Raw genomic sequence first — 12381 nt, 5'->3', positions numbered from 1 at the left:
ATAAATAATTACAGTGCGCCAAGAGGAGCCTGCAAGATCTCCATGGAGTTGTACATGAAAGAGATCAGAGCGAAATTGTATTACCACAAGCATTCTGTGATCAGTCTAATATTTCTTTCTCTATTGTGCTTTAAGAAGATCAGAAGACTATAATCACTTTATAGATGTCTCATAAGAAGCATTAACAGTAGAAATGCAAATTTTCTTAACGGACAAATTTGCATCTGCGCCTGTGAACCTGCTTTTATTCTTGGAATGTAGCTATACAACCATCTCTTTTGTTCACATACTGCTATGAAATGGACCATTTCATAAAACTATATACAGCTTAAGTGGGAAAAACAGATTTTAGGAGAGCAAATAAGCATGACTCTGAAGTTTGAATTCATTATTTGTGAAGTAAGGATGTGGGTGGGAAGCAAGCAAAAATTAATGATTTTAAGTAATTTTAGGTCATCCTTGATTGACTTTTTAAGTTATAAGTGGAGTAAGGAATTTTTCCTTTTTATTTTATTTTTTTTTATTTTAATAAGACATTTTCAGTAGAATATGCTTCAACTTGAAGATGTTCAAAGTTTCATAGCAGATTTTCCTGGGAGGTTTTTTTGATTCTGGATCCTAACACTTTAATCTGAGATTGGGGCTGTTTTTTGGTTGAGTAAATGGAGAACATGAAAAAGACAGGAATTCTCTTATATCTAGGATATCTAGGTTAACACTGGGCTTGATGACATCATTTGAATTTGTGGTAATTTCCTTCTGCCTTCTCAGAATGGTGTTACATTTATTGGGTTCATCAATTACTGAACACTGTATTAGAGCTTTAGGCATTATACTTAACTGGAGCTTAAAAAGACCCTGCCTTCAAGATGGTCACAGTTCCTGGGGGGAGAGCATGCAATACATGTAATTGCCTGAAAATGCAATGAAAACAAAGATGAAATTAAATATTAAAATATGTAAGATTAGCTTGACAGAGCAAACATTTGTTCTGGGCCCAGAATGTAAAACTTTTTTCCAGTTATGGTTAACTTGCGACAGTCTTGTACCCAATTGTATTGTTTTTCTTTCAGCCTGTCTTATGATTTGGAGGGGTACTGGAAACATATTTTAAGTCAGGCTGTTTCTTTAGTTAGGTATTTTTGAGACCACTGAATGCCACCCCCGAAACAACTCTTGTTAAACTTAATGCTTTTGATGATACACATTGAATGTCATGCTGTCAAGCCTTCGACTTTGCCTAAATCAGGGCTTCCTGAGTGTGTACCATTTGCCAGGCCAGTACTCAGCGAATGAAACTTAAAATGACTAAAGACAGGTATTTACTTTGAGGGAGTTTCCTTTAATAGGAGAACAATTAACATTATGAATACAGTAAAGATACCTGTGCAGGGTCAAAAAAGAACCCTAGGGAAGTCTAGGTGGCTTTATGTCAGTGCTTTTGAACTGGTGGTTCCTCTCCACAGTTTGGGCTTGAGTAGTTAAAAGTGTTACTATCCTCCCATTGTTAATAATAATAATAAATATGTATATAGTATTCAGACATGCTGAAACTGGATTTAGGAGGGTGTTTACTAACTGTAGTGGATCCAAGGAAAATTAATAAATGTTTTCTGCGTTAAATATAACTACAAATTTTCCTTGACTAATGATGGGGTTCCATCCCTGTAAGCCCATCGTAGGTTGAGAATATTCCTAAGTGAAAATGCATCTCATACATCTAACCTGCAGAATGTCATGGCTTAGCCTAGCCTACCTTAAATGTGCTCAGAACACTTACGTGAGCCGAAAGTTGGGCAAAATCTTATAACACAAAGCCAATGCAATAATAAAGTGTGAATGTCTCATGTAACTTACCACATGCTGTACTGAAAGTGAGAAACAGAATGATTGTCTGGGTGCAGCATGGTTGTGAGTGTGCTGGTTGCTTACCCCTGTGATGAACCTTGTGAGCTCACTGCCACCGCCCAGCCTCATGAGAGGGTATTGTACTGCATATTGCTAGCCCAGGAAAAGATCAAAATTAAATTTGAAGTATGGTAGCTATTGAATGTGTATTGCTTAGTCAAAAAATCATGGTCAAAAATTGTGTTAAGTTGGACCATTGTAAGTCAGGGACCATCTGTAATGTATTTCTGGCAGCTTTATTTGTTTTTTTGCAGTGGGGTGGGGAGAATTTCAGATGAACTTAAAAGGGAAATATATATATATATATATATATATATACACACACATATACACATATATATATACTGTGTGTGTATATACATATACATATATTTCTGTATATGATCATCATCCACATTCAGTAGTTATCAAAGTTTTACCTTATTTGCTTCATCTCCTATTTTATTCTCCTTTTTAATTCTTTGCTGAAGCACCCAGACAATGTGTCGTTTTATACCTCCATGCCTGAATATGCGTCTTTAAATACTAAGGATACTTGCTTAGCTAGCCACAGTTCTGACAATTGTTTAATATGGTCCTGAGCTCCATGGAAATGCTAGGAACTCTAGTTACATATCTTGCCTTCATTTGGGGTTCACCAGTTAAGAGGAGGTGGTAGAAATCATTTTTATTATGTGAAATCCACCATAAAAATACAGAACTCCTTCATTACTATTTTAGGTATGAAATATTTCCATATTTAAATTGAACTTAGGGAGGAGGGTATAGCTCAGTGGTAGAGTGCAAACTTAGCATGCACGAGGTCCTGGGTTTAATGCCCAGTACCTTCACTAAAAAAGAAATAATAATAATTAAAAAATACATAAATAAACCTAATTACCTCCACCCCTAAAATTTTCTTTTAAAAATTGAACTTGTAGTTGTTCAAGGTTGTAGTTCAGAAATTTATATCAATTAGTTTCTCCACCTTTGTGAATTCAGCATATTCCAATTGTATATGTATATTGTACCTGCTATGTGTTAAAAAATATTAATAATTTTCTGATATTATTAATTCATAGTAAGTCTTAGCCATTGCTCTATTCTTCCTCTGTTGTGTGACAACCATAGGGAGTGTGTAGAAACCCTCTGAGGAGAAATATTAATGGGGGAAAATTTTCCTATAAGCTCACATATGGAGACATAAATACAAATATATATATATATTTATATTTATATATGTATATATGTTTATAGTAACAGAGTTATAGCCAAGATGGGAAAAACCTGTATCTAAAGGAAAGATATCGTTAACCATACATGTGCTTTTTGGTGGAGAGGGAACGGGGTGATAGTAAAGTTGTGCAGTAAGAATCACAAAAATGGTTTCAGACTCACTGGCGGGCCATGGGAGGCTCGCGCTGGCTCACCAGAGCTGACTGTGAACGTTTCCTCCCAAATCTGTGTTCTGTGACATCATGTTGGTAGCTTGAAATTGACCTTGACAGGAGTCCTTACACCACAGAAATCAGCCCAGGCTACAGATCAGGAATTCTGCCCCACCTCGGAGAGCTGGTTATTAAACATTTACTAACACATCAGTGGTTATAGTCAGTGAAGACTACGTACTATTTTACTATACACTGTTTTATAGTATATAGTACTTTATTACTATATACTATTTTATAGTGCTTCTAAAATAAGATTTAAATGGTGCTTTATTGTTTTGTGCCCTCAGCTTTTTTAAAAAGAAAAAAAGAAAACCCAAAAAACTGTCTGCATTGCATTATAATCATTGCCTCTTTAACAGGGGCAATGTTCCTTTGTATTCTTGATATCACTAGACGTAAGTGATAAAATTAGACATTAATTTAATTTCATTTTTATCATCCTATATGACTGTGATAGAATATAGTGGTGAATTCTTGAGGGAAGTTGGCTGCTATAGAATCCTTGGTGATGGTCTTTGACTTAATAATATTTATAGGTTTAGTCTCAGGACATTTTTTAAAAATTTTTTAAAAATCCCAAAATCTCACCGTTGGAATTGATTCTTACTTTCCAGTCATTGCTTTGACTCTCCTTCGTGGTACCTCAACAACTGCACATCTGGCTTGTCTCAGGAAAATCAAAAAATAAAGATCTTACATTACAGGGAAGAAACTGTCCCCTAACATAGTCATTACATTTTTATGCTCCAGTAATCCTGGGTAAATTTTTCCTTTTATAAAGCCATTTCTGCCCTTTTGAGGGTTCTATCTCATTTGTCTTAATAATGTTTACAGGACTACACAGAATACAATTTTATCTCCTTTTTCATAATGTAGCCCATCGCGTATCTGAAGACAACAATCATATTCTTCCCCACACTCCCATTCCACTAAACATTTCCCCTTCCTTTTACTCTTAGTTTTATTCTCAGGTGTTAAACATAAATTACTTGAACCTGCTTTCCATGGAGGTTTTGACTCTTGTAGATTCTTTGTTGGAGGGATTAGTGCAAAACATGACTGAGTCCATGTTATAACTATCATTCATACCGTGCTTTACAAAAATTTTACAAAAAGCTTCACACACAATTTTACTTATTCTTTATATTAAGTGCTTGAGGGCAAGGAATATATTATTATGCTGGTTATAGATAAATAAAGATTGGAAAAGTGTACATGCCTTAACCAAGGACAGACACAGAGAGAGGAAGTAGTGGATTTGGAATTTGAATCCAGATCTTTCTGACTCCAGGAACTCTCCTAATTCTATTAACACCTGGGGCCTCTGGTCTTGAGGCTGTCTGTGTACCCCCTGGAATTCTGTGTAAAAGTTTGTCTTCATGTACATGTGCTTTTTTTTTCCTGAGGAGAGCCACAGTTTACATCAAATTCTGAAAGGCTTTTGTGACTTCACCAAGGTGTAGAACTATGTTGCTTACTTCTCTGAAAGAGTATTCATCAGGAAATTATGTGGAGGTAGAATCTTCTATCAAGAAAAGATTTGGCTTTCATACTTCCTTTCCTGTAGAGACACAGCTTTCGTTGGATTCACTTCATAGGGCAAAGATGCCTTGCCCTAGGCTGAATCACCTGGCTGTATTATAGGATTATGTATGTAATAAACATTTTACAGTTTTTAGATCTAACTAGATCTCCCTCCACCCCCTTCTCTAGTGCGCTCTCTCTCTCTCTCTCTCTCTCTCTCTCTCTCTCACACACACTTATGTATTTTATATTCTTATTATATTTTCCATTTTTTTCAAATTTTTAAATTTAGAAGTCATTTATTATTGGCCTTTTAAACAATAAGGAAATAAATTTTGAAAAAATAAATCTGGTTTCTGGAACTTGTCTTATTACTTTATTGTCATACCTCATTAAATAATATTGAATTTCTGTCAGAGTTTAATGTGTGCTATCAATTCTCTTTGGTTATTTTGAGTGGGGCTGCATTTTCATTTATGTAATAAGGTTAAAAGTATTCCAGGACTCTTAGGGATTAGCCTCAGGTTGGGGGAACTCTGAAATGCTTAGAAGAAGGCTAGAGTGGGTATAGATGTAGGAACATTTGTTTTTCTGGGAAAAGGAAGATGGCAGATGTCCAGGTTGTTGGTATCTATTTTCTCTATAAAATAAAAAGCAAGGTCATCTGGTGAGAGTGAGTCATCTGGTGAGAGTGAAGGAGAAAGGAGTATGGTTGGGGGTGGAGAGGGCTTGATATAATTGTGTGGACAATGGGAGAATGAATTATTCAGAAAAATGTAGTTGACTTGCTTAAGCAGTGTGGAAGGGCCGATTTTCTTTAACCAGTATACCTTGTTTGGTGACTCTCTATAGCAGCGGTTGGTGAAAATACAGAGATGGCAGGTAATGGGGCTTCTGTGTGGTTGGCTTTTATCAGGCTGGTCTTACGAAAGGACAGAAGGGTGAGTGATGATATTAACAAGCATGGTCCTTGCATTATGCATCGTGACATTTTGGTTGAATAAGAAGGAGAATGAAAGATTAAAAAAAGGTGGTGAAATGGGAGAAAGATAAAGGGACTGCAGATTGAAAGTCGTGTTGGAGTTAAAGAAGATGGTGTGAGTAGAGTGAGAAGTGTGTAGTTAGAGCAGTAATCGATGGTGGTAAGTCCGGGTGGGGACGGAGGGGTGGGCAGCTGCTGCAGGTTGGTCCAGAAGCAGATACAGAGATCAAGACAAAGGTGCAGGATGTCTAATGGGATCACCACCTAGGAGAGCATCTGGGATGGAATTAGGATTTTGCAGAAAGAAAAGTGAAATTGGAGACAGGCTCTCTAGAGCCTCTGCCAACATAGCAGGGGTCAGCGGAGTGGATCTTACCCATCAGAATTGTCTTGCATTGAGCTGCAGTGGCTGGGATGTGGGCCTCCAGAGAAGAGGCTGTCTGCAGCTGAGGCAGACCTTGAAGTGGCTGACAGCTGGAGCCTGTATGCTGCAGTGTGTGAACCTGTGTCGAGCACAGAGGCTGAGGTGGAATGAAGGAGGTTATTGGAGATAAGACTGTCACAGCTCTCAGTGGCCTCTTGAGTTTGATGGGCTGTGAACATGAACATGGAGGTTGTCGTCCTAGATAGGGGAAGAACTTCAGGTAAAAAGTCGATTGTGAATCAGGGGCCAAAGTTCTTAAATGGTAGCCAAAGAAGATAAGGTATGGTGCTACAGCACCATGGGATGGGCCCTAAAGTGTCAGAATTTTTAAGAAGTTATTGTTCAAGTGCTGGAGGTGCAGTGGTCTGGAAGCTGCCCTGGGCTGCCAGCCAGTCTAGAGAGGAAATACCAACAGTTCAGAGACCTGTGGAGAAATGGTTTTCACAGGAGAAAACCAGGGGATATCAGGGAGTGTGAGAGATTGGAGAAAAGTAGGCTCTGAATCGGGAGCAAGGAAATTCGAAATATTAAGAGGAGGCGAGTCAGGTGGTAGTAGTTACTGTCCAAGAGATTGGCCGATGATGTTTTGTCACCTTTAGTTTGGTTGATGGTGGTCCCAGGAGCTGTAGGCTCTGTGTGCTGCTTGGCAGGGAGACTAGGAGACTTCCATTGGCTTTGGAGAAGATATGAGAAGCATTTGGAAGTAGACGTTATGTCAGGATAAAAATTAAGGAGAGGGTTGTATTAGAGATTATTCTGGGTTTTAAAAAACACGGTCTTATATTTGCATTAAATCACATCATCCCTGCTCCAAATCGTTAGCAACTTCCTATACTTAGGATGAAAAACATGTCCTTTCCTTAGCATGACCTAGCAGGTCCTGGCTGGTCTGGCCCTGCCTACTTCCCCCTCCGTTTACTCCTCTTCCTCACTAGCCTTCAGTCACTGAACTCAACGCTTTCAGGGCCTTGACCACGCTGAGCTCTTTCTAGCCTCAGGACCTTCCCACATGCTCTTCCTCTGCTCTTTACAGACCAACTCTTCCTCCTCTTCAGGCTTTGTGTAAATGTCACTCTGTCAACAAGGTTTCTCTGACCTTGAAGTAAGTTAGCCCCTGATAGGTTACTATAGAGATCATTAAGTGTTACAGAGGTATCATGGTCTCCCCTGCCCGTCTGTTCCAATCTCATAACATAGAGGACAACTTGTAATTACATATGTGTTTGTGTGATAGCCTGTCTATCTCATCACCGGGTAGTCAACCCCGTAAGGGCCTGGACTGTCTCTTTTTTGATCACTTTGTATTCCCAACACCTAGCATAGCCCTGGCATGCGGCAGACTTTGCAATAATTGCTGAATGGTGAATGTTTGTGCATCCCGACAGTATTATGCAATCTTGGATAATCATGTTCTTAAAGAATATTTAATGACATGGGGAAATACTCAGGAGAGAAAGTTAGGGGGAGAAAGCTGGCTCGGAAATTGATATATGTGAGGTTTCAATTTTTTATGGGTATGCTTTAGTGATGTGCTTGTGCGAGTGTGTCATTTTAGCAGGCCTTCCCTGTGTGATAATGTCCTCAGAATTCTATCATCATGGCCAGATTACAGGAACTTAGTTTTTTATCTGCTTATAGTCACTGGTATGGAGAAATATGTGCTTTTGGCTGATTGAATTTATTATTTAAATGAATTCATATTTGACTTCGCTTTATTTTGCATACCAGGGAAGGGCTTATTGGGAAGGAAATAGCTGAGTAAACACCTGAAGGAGGTAAGGGATCAAGCTGTATTTATCTGGGAAGAGTGTTGTCAGGCAGAAGGAACAGGATGGACAGAGTCCCTGCGGAAGACGCATGTGTGGTGTGCTCACAAAAGAGCAAGATGGCCGGTGTGTCTGGAGCAGAGTGAGAAGGGGAAGGAGCTGTAAAAGATGAACTCAGAGGAGTACAGGGCAGGCAGTAGAGTCTTCTTGGTCATTGCAAGAAGTTTGTTTACTTAGGATGAGATAAGAAACGTTGTAGAGAGAGGAGTAACTGTATTTTAACAGAATCTCTCTGGCTTGAAATGTTGAGAATCCCCTGAAAGGGGGCGAGGATGGAAGCAGGAAGCCCAGATAGGAGAGCAGTACTCCGGAGAGAGGTGGTGGTGGCTTAGTCTAAAGCAGCGGCAGTGAGGGTGGTGACAAGTGCTGGGATTCTTCGTCTTTTGAAGGCTGAGCTGAGGGGCTATGCTGATGGACTGGATGAGAGGCATGAGTGAAACAGAAGAGGGAGGAGGACTCCCGGGCTGACGACGTGAGCAACCAAAGGTTGATGTTATTCTTACTGTTGGCAGGACCTTATCCAGTACCTGTACATGCCTGATACTTAGTAAACACTTGTTGAATGTATTTGAATTTAATCTACCTCCTGTATTTTTGTTCTGGTCTCCCTTTAGTTCTCTGTTGCTGGAGTGGTGCTTGATCGTTGAGATAAAAAAAGTGTTTACACGGAAGCTGTGTCCGTGGACCTTTAGTTTTGAGGCCTAAGGGCTTTGTCTGGTATCCTCAGAGCCTTTGTGTTGGTCACCTTGGCCTGTCTCTCCTCCCGCCTGAGCTAAATTGACAAGCCATTCTTTTGTGTATTTTGTTTTAATAAAAGCCTTGGTCTATATTTTAGACTTTTGAAAAACAGCATTTAAAAAGCAGATTCACCGATCTTTGAAGAAATACAAAAGAAAAATACTTTTCCAGGAAGAGATTGTAGCAATAATTTTGTATGATGTATTTAGAAAATGTTGATAAGTCAGTAGCTCCTTTGTTAGGTGATTGAGCCACTATTTTTGATCAGCCAAATGGAGTATTTATTGAATACCAATATTAGGAGTTCTGTATTATGTGCTATTATTGCCCGTCTGTTTTCTTGTATTATTAATACCAGGCTACTTTGTACAATGTCATTATTTTCTCTTTGGAACAATGTCATTATTTTCTCTGCCAAACAACTGCAGCTTTCAAGTATCTTCCCGGGTTTTATTATGTTTCTGTAAGTTGGTTTCCAAACTCAGGAACAATAGTTTTATCTTTTTGGAATGCTATGTTTTCTTTCTTTTGGTATATTTCATAATAGCTTTTCCTCTAACTTTTGCTGTGTCCTTTTTTATACCTCAATTATAACATGAACTCCTTGATATCATGAGCTGTCATTTAATTATGTTTATATCACCATTAAGCTCACTCCTAGGCACAAAAATACTGAGTTCCTGACTATAGAATAAGTTCAAATAAATAAATAGTGTTTTTCTATTAAATATGTTTCTTTCAGAATTGCTTATTTGGAAACCATTGATTATAGTGATTTGTTTAAAATTCTGATACCTGCTTTGTGATGAATAATTGAGAAACAATTTAGGTTAGAATTGTATGGACATGCCATGAATTTTGCCCATTTTATTTCTCTGCATTGGGGAATTTTTGTGATAATCACAGCAGAATTTTAGATGCTTCTCATAAAAGAAAGAGAGCATAGGTGGTTTAAAAATGCCAGCCCCAAATAATACTAATTATTTTTTCCTGAAGCATAACTAATATCCCAAAGCAAAAGTATAGTTCATTTTCATCTGAAATATTGTTAGAATTATTGCATATCATATTTCAGTCATTATAATTGGCATAAATTTCTACTTGGTATAGGTATGTATGTTCTATAGTATCAGAAAGTGTAAATAAACTAAGGGTTAAATATGTAGTAAAGGAAATTTTATAATCTAGGAAATAAAAATTCATAGATGGACAAGTTTCTCAAGAATTACACTAATTCATTCTCTTTATTTTATTGATAAGAAATAGAAGGCAGAGAGGTTAAACAACTTACTTAATGTTACGTAATTACTTGATATCAGAATTGGAAAGATAACTTCACTCTTCCCATAGCTGATTTTATAATTTACTATATCAAATTGCATTTTACTATATATTGTTACTTTTCACCATATGAGACTGATAACATTTAAGGCAAGAGCTATTTTTACTGTTTCTATTGTATCTTTAGTTCCTTGTATTATTTGTAATGATTATCATAGGATAAATATGAAAATTGATTTAGAACAGCCAGCTAGTAATAGGGATATCTGAATAGAATCCAGTTGCACTGGAATAACTGAATTCAGAGGGAAGGTTGTTTGTAGACTGTTCTATGAAGAGCAGATTGTGTGGAGACTTCTCTTTGTAGCAGTATGACTGGTACCTTCACTGAACTTCCCAGGAAAAAATTGTAAATGTTGGATAAAGCATATTAACATGTTGCTTTGATAAGCTAAGAAAGTTAGGATTATTGAAGCAAAAAAAAAAAAAGGAAAGAAAGAAAGAAGATAAAAGGACTACAGAGAGATATTGGAGAAAATGAAAATGCTACCAAGGTTAGTTTTAACCCTGAGGGTATTTGCCAAACCCAAATGAACTTGGAAAGCATAGAATAGAAACAAAGCCCAGAACTTACGGAACCTAGGGCAGCCAGTAGAACATACCCCCAAACTCCACACAGAGTATATGGATCATCTAGAAATACCATCTCTTTTTTGTAATCTCTCCCCCTACCCATAAGGAACTGAAAGAAAGTTGGTCACATTGGCATAGGGTAAAGGGAGGAAAAATTGCTGGAGAACAGTTTTGTTGCCAAAATGTGCATCTTCTGGGCGATGTGAGAACATTTCAAAGTGAGAAGTTAGTTTACAATGGGTTCCAGGTTGGTAGTTCCTTTAGGTAAACTACTAGAAGCAATAGCTAATGTTTTCTGGTGGAACCTGCCTTCCAACTAGTTCTCAAAGAATTGCTCCAGAAAAATTTCTAAGAGAATGAGCTTCACACACACACACAACACACTATACACACACACTATACACACTATACAGCAAATATAGGGAAAAATCAGCAGAGGTGAGAGAGAAGAGAATCAGATCAACAGACTTCCAGTATTAACAATTAAGAGACACATAATATGAGCTTAGCTCACAGTGTTGTAATTAATAACCTTTTGCTGTAATGGCTCCTGCCTGTTATCTTTCTCTTGCCTAATTGCAATGTCTATATATTTTTAATAACTGAATCATATTCCAGTTATAGATATCTATACCTGTAAATGTTTGTGTGTATATATATATGTATATATATTTATATACACACATATTTGTGTATATATTTATAATCAAGTCTCTATTGTTTAGAATTTTAAGTGATTTTTTTAAAAGTTTGATATATTGTTCTGTGATGAACTTCCTTGTCAAATCTTAAGTTCACCCATGATACTTTTTTATTGAGCCTAGGAGGAAATTCCTAGAACTGAAATTTTGGCGTCAAGTCATATGTAAAATATTAACACTTAGGCTATGTGCTTTTCAACAATCACTGTTGATCAAATGGAAAATTAAAATTTTGAGAATAAGTTCAAGATATAAGTGTGCCAGAAAAATGTGGAGCAGATATGACTGGAAAAATTCACTGCAAATTCATGAGTTTTTGGTTTGGTGAGTAGCTGATATTGAACTTACTGCATTTAATGGAGGATGGAGGTCAGCATTTCAAACGTAGAAGGCACTTTTTTTTCTAATGGTTATTATTTCAATTGTAGATGAGTGAGAGGGCTAGCTTTCCTTTTTTAGCAATACAGGATTCCATTTGGGTAAAAAAGTGTATTGGTCTTGGGAAAGCTGCAAGGAAGGAACAGCCTAAGTAGGTTGTAAAACACTGATTATTTGTATCAGTTATTTGCTGAACATTGGGTATGCACAGTCCTGTATTGTGCTCAATTTATGTAACAATAGACCCAAAGATGCCTCTGCCAGCTGTAATTCCGAGTGTTGATCATGTCATGGCTCATGTTTAGCTAGCCTGGAAGATCGATTTTAATTCTGTGGAAATATTGCAAGAATTGTTGCCTAGAGTGCCTGGAAAGTTGACTGTTGCCGATTAGACCTAAACAGTGAAGTTATTTAAAGCCACCTGTGCCTCAGTACTCCAGATGCTTCCAGTGAGCCATGAAATAATGCTGTTTCTGTTTGGATGCCAGCACTGATTATCTTTGTCAGGGAGGTAAATGCTACCATGTTTTGCCCCTTGTATCTTGATTCTTAATTT

General features: G+C 37.5%; 1 protein-coding gene across 1 annotated transcript in view; it reads left to right on the top strand.

The window, feature by feature from the left end:
• Positions 1-12381, top strand: part of EXOC4 (exocyst complex component 4) — a 685089-nt gene that overhangs the window by 276091 nt on the left and 396617 nt on the right. The window lies entirely within an intron of this gene.

Source organism: Vicugna pacos, chromosome 7, assembly GCF_048564905.1.
Source record: "Vicugna pacos chromosome 7, VicPac4, whole genome shotgun sequence".
NCBI classification, from domain to species: Eukaryota; Metazoa; Chordata; class Mammalia; order Artiodactyla; family Camelidae; genus Vicugna; species Vicugna pacos.
Note: the sequence above shows the minus strand (reverse complement) of the source record. Positions and strands in the feature narration are given on the sequence as shown.